Source organism: Haliaeetus albicilla, chromosome 18, assembly GCF_947461875.1.
Source record: "Haliaeetus albicilla chromosome 18, bHalAlb1.1, whole genome shotgun sequence".
Taxonomy (NCBI): domain Eukaryota; kingdom Metazoa; phylum Chordata; class Aves; order Accipitriformes; family Accipitridae; genus Haliaeetus; species Haliaeetus albicilla.
In genome coordinates this window covers 19,896,527-19,907,132 of record NC_091500.1, presented here as the reverse complement: position 1 = coordinate 19,907,132, position 10,606 = coordinate 19,896,527, and the positions used below count along the sequence as shown (strand labels likewise).

Below are 10,606 nucleotides of genomic sequence, written 5' to 3'. Positions count from 1 at the left end.
TTGAAGCCCCTTTACCATCCACATACATTTGTGCGCTCTCACTAAATACATGCGTTAGCATGACACTAGGCTTTGCATTGACAGTACACAGAGGTAAAACAAAAATACCAGGGTAAGAGAGCAGGACAGGTCTATGTGAAGTTGCAGCAAAAGAAGTTGCAGTGAATAAAGCAATAACTCCAGAGTGGAGTGCACGCACTGGAAGGACACTTTGCTCTAGTTTTCTTCATTACAAGAGAGCAAGACCACAAGAGTCAGTGACCAGCAGAAAGTCAGTGGGGAGGAAAGAAATCTTCTCCTTAGAGTGGCAGATTAATTTGTCCTGCAAGAACCATGTCAGGGTCATGACTCAACAGATAAGGGGTTGCTACTGAAAAGTGTGCTGGCCTTTTTGGAGGTGTCTTGAAGCCCTTGGTAGGATGCACAGTGACGAATTTTGCAGAAGTCCCTACATCCCTGCATTACGAATCTTGGCCTTCTGTACAAGAATCAGTAGAAGGTCCAGAGGACAACTCAAAGCATTTTGTTATGAAATACTCCGTGGGAGTAAATGGCAACAATTACCTTTAATCATGAAGTCTTTTTTCCCCTGTCCTCCCTTTCACTCTTCCCCCATCCTGGCTCATTTGCTGCCCATCTCCTTCTGGATGTTCCACTTGGGAACTCAGGCTTCCAGCTCAGCTTTCTAAATTAGATGGCACAGATAAGATACTTCAAGATGTGCTTGTATGCCTAGTGTACAGACCAATTTTTGTCTTTCCTTCAGAGGTGGGCCAATTCATTCACATGCTCTACCTATGAGTATCATCGTGACTGACTTAACAGTGCTCTGGTCAGCAATCACCAACCTCAGATTGATTGATTGATTGATTTCATTTCTGGGCTGAGACAGATTCTGCTGGTCAGATATGAGGCAGAGCATCTGAAATGAGGATTTAAATAGTAACCATACACAAACACATATGCATGTAGTTTCTGGTGCAGGAGGAAGGATGTCGTGGTTTAACCCCAGGCGGCAACTAAGGCCCACCCAGCCACTCACTTACTTTCCCCCGGTGGGAATGGGGGAGAGCATCAGAAAGGTGAAAGTGAAAAAACTCGTGGGTTGAGATAAAGACAGTTTAATAGGTAAAACAAAAGCCACACACACAAGCAAAGCAAAACCAGGAACTCATTCACCACTTCCCACGGGCAGGCAGGTGTTCAGCCATCTCCAGGAAAGCAGGGCTCCATCACACATAATGGTGACTTGGGAAGAAAAATTGCCATCGCTCCGAACATCCCCCCCTTCCTTCTTCTTCCCCCTGCTTTACATGCTGAGCATGACGTCCTATGGTCTGGAATACCCCTTGGGTCAGTTGGGGTCAGCTGTCCCAGCTGTGTCCCCTCCCAACTCCTTGTGCCCCCCCAGCCTGCTCACTGGTGGGGTGGGGGGAGAAGCAGAAAAGGCCTTGGCTCTGTGGGAGCACTGCTCAGCAATAATGAAAATATCCCTGTCTTATCAACACTGTTTCCAGCACAAATCCAAAACATAGCACCATACTAGCTATGAAGAAAATCATCTCTATCCCAGCCAAAACCAGCACAAAGGAAAAATGTCAGAAATTCTCAGATATAGAATAGAATTGGGAAACAAAGTGAGTTTCACTCACATGCTCACTGCAAAGTAGACAGGCTAGAACCATTCTTAAAGCATAGCACAGACTTTATCCTATAGTTTGCTCTGAGCAAATACGTCAATATTCAACTGACAGGCAGGCAAGGATTTAAAGGGATGTGAATAGCAGGGGTGGATTTGGGGTAAACCTCAGATAAGAATGTGGATTTCACCTACTATGAAGGCATATCTGTAGGAACCACTCAGATTTCTCCCCCCCCCCCCCCCCCCCCCCGCGCCCCCGGTATTTTGTTTTGGCTCTATTCCTTCCCAAACACAACTAAATCTAACTACCCAAAGTGGACCAAGACTGTGGAAGTCTCACTGAAATTAGTCTGCACTCTCTCAAGTAATTCCACTAGTCTCAGTGAATCTGTCTGCAGGAGCAGGTGTTTGTTAGCAAGAGAAGGGATTTCATAATCTGAACCCTACTTATTGAAAATCGATCTTCTGCCAGGATTATTAGAATCCCTGTGCTGAGGATACAGCACAACATTGGACCCTAGAAAATCTGTTTCAGTTACAGAGACAACAAATATACAAGTTCACAGGAGGTACATGAACCAACACAAGAGGTTCCTTTCACCTCGGTTCCTTTCACCTCTTTCACACCAAACCATTTTATCTTAGATAATGGCTCAAAACTTTCAAACTTGTGTATCTACAATTTTGAGGCATATTACCTAATTTCTCCCTTGTAAGCTTATCAATGAAATCTATTCTCACATCTCTCTAACATTCTCCCTCTACTATCCAGAAATCCCAATAGTAAATACACAGAAATCATCTGGAATTCAGCTCCATGTCCAGAGGAGATTCTGTGAATCCTGTAGTTCTACTGGATTATTAAATGTCTGGGTAGGAGTACACATTCAGCAAAATTGCTTGCTTTCATTCTCTACTTACAACTGGAGTTTGCCATGGCCAGTCTATTTTCTAAGGTTCACTGCTAGAGATATTCTAGATTAGGCATCTCTGACATATACCCTTGTTTTACTGTGCACCATAATACACTACTAAATCAGTTCCTTCCACCAGTTCTACCACCCCAACCCAGTCCCTCGGGCTTTAACACTACTCCTTGAAGGCCACCTTGCTCAGGCTTCTCTGGAGAGACTTCACTTTACAGATTGCTTCTCAGTTTTATCAGAATGGGTATAAATACAGACTATCTCAACTCAGCAGCCTAGCTGTTCCTTAAAGTACTGAATTATCTCTGTTGTTCACCATGTCAGCAGACTGACGGATAGCAGCCCTGAGAAAATGAGTCCATCTCGGTATAACTCTAGTTTCCATGAACTCTTGGTTCCTTGTATTTTGAATTAAATTAAAATACACTGATTGATACTGGCATACTGGAAAAAAATCAATATTTGACCCAAATCCCTTCAACAGTAACATGTTCAGGTGTTACAGTGATTTCCTCTGAAGAGCACAGATTAGATTTCATATTCATTCAGTCCAGAACTACAATATTAATGGAATATAAATGTTAACCCACAAATGACTGGTAGATCAGAAATAAAGTTGCTTCAGTCCATGTCCTTGCTTTCTGTCAGATGTTAGGGTCTGAGAGTATGTAACCACAAACCAACAAGCATGGAGTTCAGAACAACTGAATAAGCACTAACTAGTTTATCAAGTTAACCAGGAGAAGGTATAGGAGTACTTCTTGTGCTAAACATGCAAAACAAGTAAACTAGTATAGAAAGATCCCTCTCTAGTTGCCACATCATGATGAAAACACAAGAGGAAATAAACACATCACAAGAGAGGGAGGAGGGAGGAACAGGGGACCACAGTGTGAAGAAGAGACAGAAAAAAAATCCATCCTTCGAAAAAGCTCTACAAAATTCCTCCACCCCCTTTGCCTTACTGTTCGTGCTGTTTTGCTTTGTCTTTGTTAGTGGCTGTCTTCCTTTTCCTGGTGCCATTCTTATTTCTTCTCTCCTTCACCTTTTTTTGTCGCTGCCACAGTGCACAGCCTAACAGGTTCCGCGCCCTGAGGTTTGGAGCACATGTTTTTCTTCTTGCATTTCTGAACATTCAGAAAAGGGGATTGAGTTTGGGCCTTGGGGTTTTGAGTATTCAGCCCAAGTAGAAGGCATTGACAGAGCATGTGACATATCTACAACTTGCATCCTTCCTCTGCTTGATTCAGTCTCTCTCTCTCTGAAGCCTAATATATATTTATTTACACAGAACAGAACAGCTTTGATAGAAGATAGTGAGGGAAGCATAGTCTGCAGTAACAGCAGGTGCATGATTAGGGCACTTCTTTTGCCTGATGTGCATCACTAACTTGACCCAGAGACCAAGTCAGTCCACTCACCACTTCTTTCCTCACTCACAAGTTGAAATACTTTTAATTTTGATTTAGATAAAACCCAGCATTTCCATTTTGTAAAAGAAATTTAAAAATGAATGACCAGCTCTATTCACAGGAGGAACGGAAAGGTAAATTAACCGCTGCTTTTTAGATTCTTGTCCGTTACAGAAATGATTAGTATAGATATTGCAACCCCAACTTTTTTTTCCCTAAAAATCCTCTGGGATTGGCTGCTGTGCTGGAGAATTAAGAACATCTGCCAATTATAAAGCATTAAAGGAGTCTTCAAGCAATATTCTATCATACTGTTTTTAGTATCAGAATTACTTAGCTAAATTTAAGTGATTGCTTTACAAGTGGTTAGTAAACTTTTCTAACACAATTAACTAAAATCAAGTTCCTCAAAAAAATTTAAGTTCTTGAAATTGGAGGTAGGCACAGACTCCTTGCGAACTCCTACACAGGCTGCCTCATTGAGGATTTCCATAGAATCTAAACACTATATATATGTGATTGCATATAAATAGTAACATATTTTTTACTATATAAGGTATAGATTACTATATATATAGTATGGTAATGTATAAATATTTATATTTCTAACGTATACATCTTCTAAAACATTAAATTTACCCAGGTACCTATGCTCTGCTCAGGAACCATCCTATCTGCACTATCATTCAACAAACGCTCATTAGTTTGGGTCCCCTAAACAATGCATCACTGAAGACTCCTTCCCTTCATAGCGTGTTTGTCACACAAGAACTATTATTCACTTGCCTTTCTTTAGGATTCAAAGGCTGGCTATGCTGTGATCTGTTAAGTGAGCTTGGTCAAGTCATCTCAGCTCTCCGTGCCAATCCAATGTAAAAGGAGGAGAATGACACTTACCTTAGTATGCAAACCACTTGATCCAACCCAGTAAAGCAGTCTACAATAACAGAAAATTGAAAGCCATTAACATTGAGAAATAAATAAGCAAATTCCACTTAATTATTCATTTCCTCTGACGAGAGCTATTCCTCATCCTTTCAGATTTTGGACTGTATTGTAGTGTAACCTTCGAAACAACTCTCAGATTGTTTTCAGAAAAGCCCTGAAGGTTTCTCTTCCCTACTGCTGGGGTGATCCTGGGTTCTAACTGCTTCTTAATATTGTTCCATTGCCCTGTCAATTACAGCTCATAATTATAGAAAGCCTAGTGCATTGGCATATAAGTGCTATTGGTGAATAGATCCCACCATTATGCTTAAGTGCATTGGTAGATCAAGGCCAAAGTAGTGTCACCCTGTAGCACCACATTTGAGAGGCTTTAAAAATGCAGGAATCCTGGAAGCCCATGATGCAACTGATGAGAGGAATGCCTTTGCTGACTTTCCAAAAGGCAGTTCTGCGTTTTTGCATAGCAGCTTAAATATGTTCCAACCTGCAAATAGACAGAAAACGTAAAGTTTAGCTTGTATCTATATAAAAGGTGAGGTGACTGTTTCTTCTAGGTTTTTTGGTTTATATTTTTCCCTACACAAAAAAATAAATGCTTCGGTGCAAAGGACTTTAAGAATCAAAAAAAAAAAAAGTCCTTTGCTTCAGCTGTTGTAGAGCAGCATGATTTGGGAAGGAGAAATACCCACCACAGTCTCAGAAGGGCATTCAAATATTGTTTGGATGGGCACAAGGTTAGACCTTCTATGCAGGCATGCATACACGTTAAGTGAAACAGGAATTTAGCCAGTGTGAGAGCACAGCCCTGAGAGTCTGCAGAATGAACATTAAAAAGGAAATTGAACTAAATAGAACTGAAACTTGCAGACAGCTGTGCAGTTTTTTTGCTTTAACTTAGTGGTATAGATTTTTAGGTTTGGGTTTTTTTTTTAACATGATATATACAAACAGTTGAGGATCACTGCCTTATAATGCCAATGACCACTTGAGACATACGTAGTTTTCCTGTTTGATCAGAGCATGGTCCCTTCTACTATGGGCTCCTGCTCCTGTCAGGAACAGATGCATCACAGAAAAGGGGACAGTCCCAAATTATTAATTTGTAGAATAAAACCTCATATGAGTTTATGTCTTTCACAGCCTGCTCCTTATCAAAATTCACACCTATAATATTCAAGTCTTTCTGGTTATTTAATTAGTTGTTTGGGTTTTGGTTTTTTTCTTTTTTAATGTGGAAGCAAACAACAATAAAACTCCAGCTCCAGTTTTGTTGTGCCTAAAACTCCCCCCTAAGAACTGCATTACGCAGCTTCCTTGTTTTTCTGAAAACCTTCATTCTTTAGGTCACCGCTGCTTCTCATGCATGACAAGTAATGGGTCATCAGGAACCTACCATTAGTATTTCTGGGTGAGAAATGACATCCTCTGCCCCTTGACAACTTCAGGATTTCAAGAACTGTTCCACATTTTAGGGATGAAATTAAGATCTTTATTTTTTCCTTATTTTTCTATGTACATCTCCATACCTAATAGGCCAGCAATTTAAGGGGACCACAAACTGAAAAATACTTCCAATACTTTGTGTATTCAAGGAGACCTGGAACACCTGCTATAAGTGTAGTTCAGCATTCATGCGTGCTGCTATTTTGAATGAAAGAGAGCACAAAACCCCTGCTTGCATGTTTGAAACCTTGTGGTATCAATAAAGTGTAAAAATCTCTGCAGTTTTGATGCAATGATATTGCAAGTACCGCTTGTATTATTTTTTGCAATGTCCGTTTTTCGATACTCCTATAGTGCTGTTGTATTTGCAGCAACAGACAATATAACTGCCTCTTTAGGAGTTTCTCAGCAAAATCACACACTAATAGCAGCAGTCTGGCTCAAAAGTACAAGGTCATTCAGATCCTTTGCAAATATATTCTTCACCAAGGGCAACTGCTACTAGAAGCAACCCCCTAGGTTGTTAAAACAGCAGTTCATCACTTATGGTATGTTAGAGGCACAGACATTTGGGGGAGGAAAGAAAAAAGACATCCTTATTACATTTACTTACATGAAAATCACAAGTCTTTCCTTTGTGCTTCTAACAGAAATGTTTTAATTCCATTAAAGGAATTGCATTTAATATCTCCATATTTATCAGCTACTATCAGTTCTCCTAAGTATGGGCAGAAGATGCAATATGCTCTTATATCCATATCAAATAACATGAGAGATCTGGAACACCTGTTTTGAGTGTGGCTTAGCATTAACTATACAGAGATCACTTTGAAGACCCTGAATGAACACTTGCCAAAATCGAAAAGGTGTAGTATTTTCACTGACATGAAAGGGTTTTTACAAAAAAAGGTGTAATTTTATAATCTACATAATTAGAGTAAACAAAGGAAAAGACAAGATATTGGAGTTCTTTTCAGTTTGTGGACCTTTTAATTTAGGGTTTTATATTGGAAGTACTTAAATGCAACAATCCAGGTATGATCTTTTTAGTGTATTGTATTTCATATGACAAAAATATGAGCACATGAAATAAAGGTATTATCAAGGCTGATATGTGATATTTTAGGCAGAGCTGGTGTGGGAAGACACCTGGATTTCCATTTTAATGTCGGGGACAAAGTGGCTAAAGAAAGACAAGGACACCCTGAAATAACCAAGTTAGAAGAGTTACAAGCATTGTCCTACTATTAACAATTATCTACGAAGCCCACTGAAGATCATCTCCTACCAGCCCCAGTCACACGGCAAGCGTCTGTTACTGCCATCTGCATGCTGTTTTCTTGCCGTGATGCTGCTCATATGGCCTGCTTTGCATAAAACAATTCCACAAGAACTATGCTTTTTTACAGACATTTTTAAAAACAGATGATTTTACATTGTTATATTACAAAGAATTATAAAGAATTTCATATAAAGAAAAATGTAACACTTTTTTCCCACCAATGGCACCACTGCTTCATTCAATGCCAGCCCTCTACCAGTTCAGAGGGCTGTGGGGTGAATCAGATTGCCCCTCACATCACTCGCTGCAGAAGCTGAAACCTTTGTAACGAGTGTGACAAGGGAGTGCAAAGAAAAAAACATAATTCTGCATGCATTACCTTGAAGAGTTCAGTTTTCCCCTTACTTCTGCTACAGAGTTTCTGTGTTACACGGTCAGTGTCCAGTTACAGTGGTCCCTTAAATCAGACTTCTCCTAGGTGATTGCGTGCTCCTTGTTTTATGGCCCCCACATGGCCTGTGGAATCTGTTTTATAGATAAGGTAAGTACCCAGGGTTACTCCTCATAGTCCATGGGATCTTTGCTACCAGCTCACACAAATTACGAAAACAAATTATGAAATTGTATTATGAATACAAATGATTAAAAAAACCACCTCTTACCTTGTTTCATGCATGTTCGGGAATCTTGACAACAGTCTTTCTTTACTTCAGTTCTTCAATCTGTAAAACAAGGATAATGACATCCTTTAACACAGGAACACACTGAAGTTAAATTAATAAACAGCTAAGAAGCACTAGGAACTAGGCAAGAGTACCATAGAAAGTATTTCTACACTGACAAGGTTGGTAGTTCTACATTCAGGATTAGGTTTGAATCTTGCAAAGGAAACAAAAGGGAGGGCCGCATCTCAAACAAAGAAAACTAAAGTAAATATCAAATTACTACTCATTTTGTGGGTGCCAACCATTCAGGGTGTTAAATTAGGCAGGAACTGTGGCAAAAATTAGACGAGATCTTATAATTAGAGACACTTTTGCATTATATACATTGAAAGGGGTCATATTAAGATTGCAAAGACTTCCAGCATTTTCCAACATTTGTGTTCTTGATTTTGCATCCTTAAAGTTCTCCAAATGAAATCTTTCATAATGCAATAAGATTTTTTTATTTCACCTTTATAATTTATTTCAGAGTCCAACGCATTCCACTTTCTTCCGCTGATGGTGGGACTCTTCACTCTGGGACTCAACTCTTCACAGGAGTCTCTATGCTCTTACATCTTAAGATTAGTTGAGAGTACTTTGATGTTCATTGTCCCGTGCTCTTCATGTTTTGGTCATGGAACTGAAACAGCTTTGAATCAATAGGTATAAATATATCCCACCATAACATGAATAATGCCAGCCTAGAGAAAAATTGATAAATTGGGCTTTTGTACTCTATTAAATAGGTAAAATATACTAATGCCAATAGAAGTACAATAGTGTAATTTAGTGGAAAATGAAACTCTAAAGTCTAGATCCTCAAAAGCACTTTTGTTCCTACTTCTCATTGAAATAATTCTGCAGGGATTTTGCACCTGAATAACTTCAAAGATTTGTACCTTTAAATTTTTGTTGCTATTTTGTATTTTATTTTTGAATCAGTAAATCAGACTGTTGGGCAGTAAGAACACATTTGAGAGGGAACATACTGTTTTCCGTATGCTGTGAGATCAACACATGTGGCCAAATATCTTTTCGTATTGGTCACCAATTTCCTTTTTGTTTACCATAACCTTTCTGGAAGGACAGACGGGAGAGGAAAGAAAATGGAAGACCCAGGAAAATGACCACGTAGAACACACAACAGTCTGGTAAATAAATACAAGATACCTTAAGAAGACAGAGGGAATGAATCCTCTCCCACCCTGTGGCAATCAGGTTATTTCCTGAAGGATCGTATTTCATAGATTGCCGAGAAATAAAAATAGTATCTGTTGTAAAATTATCTATCCCTGTTACTTTTACTGGTTCTTTTCCTGGCTAGCCATTTCAACAAAATGGGTATAATACATCCAGTAATATTTTAAAATTAAAGTTTCTTCTTCACCTTTTTGCTGTCCGTCAATGTTTGGTTATTTTAACTATGGATCATGTCAATAGTTGAGTATCTCCCAAGAGATAGAACTATTTCTATTTTATAGACCTGCAACAAAATACATTGAGAAGACTCGAGGGACAAAGACATTAGGTGCCCTACCACTCATGGAAAGTCATAGACTGGCATTAGGCTCCTAAACAATGCATGTAAAGAGCCTGCAATCCCACACTCAGATTTGTTGCGTCAATGTCCTAGTCAGCAGTCACTTCAAGCTAGCTGATGCTGCAGAGGTGTGCTAAGCCCCACCACTCTCTGGGGATGAAGGAATGCTGTTCTTTCTCACTCTGACTGCGTGTGATGGTCCCTTTATCTTCTGGAGTAAAATCAGCCTTTTCTCCAAAATACAGCTGGAAGACAGCTGTACTGCAGCTTCTGCCTCACTTTATCCAATGTCAGTGGTTAAAGCGCTCAGCTAGCACGTGGGAACATACTTTCAGTTCCTTTCTCTAATTGAGATGAACTTGCAATTCCCAGGTGATACAATTCCCATTCTTCTACTACAGTGTTGCATAATGTCATGATATATGACGTTTGTAGCACTGTCTCTTGAAGCTGCATCATTTTGACTGGCAAAATATAGAAGGAAATATTAAGTGTGAGCATGGCTGGTTAAGTGCACTCATAGCAGGAAAAGCTATGAACCAGTTTCTGCTCCTCTGAATACTTAATACAAGAGACTTAAACATTCATTGAATTTAGATAATATATACTTAAGCCATTAGTCAATATTTTCTTCATTAAGGATGGTAGAATTTGACCCATTCTACAATCAATCCAGTGGCACCATGTAAATAACATAGTTTTTTAA

At 39.4% G+C, this 10,606-nt stretch overlaps 1 long non-coding RNA gene across 1 annotated transcript; it reads right to left on the bottom strand.

The window, feature by feature from the left end:
* Positions 1 to 1,903: 1,903 nt before the first annotated feature.
* On the bottom strand, positions 1,904 to 8,580 carry LOC138689724 (uncharacterized). The gene is made up of 3 exons (XR_011328629.1): positions 8,316 to 8,580; positions 8,033 to 8,178; positions 1,904 to 5,412 (listed from the first exon to the last, which is right to left on the bottom strand). It is a non-coding gene; the product is annotated as an uncharacterized lncRNA (long non-coding RNA).
* Positions 8,581 to 10,606: the final 2,026 nt, after the last annotated feature.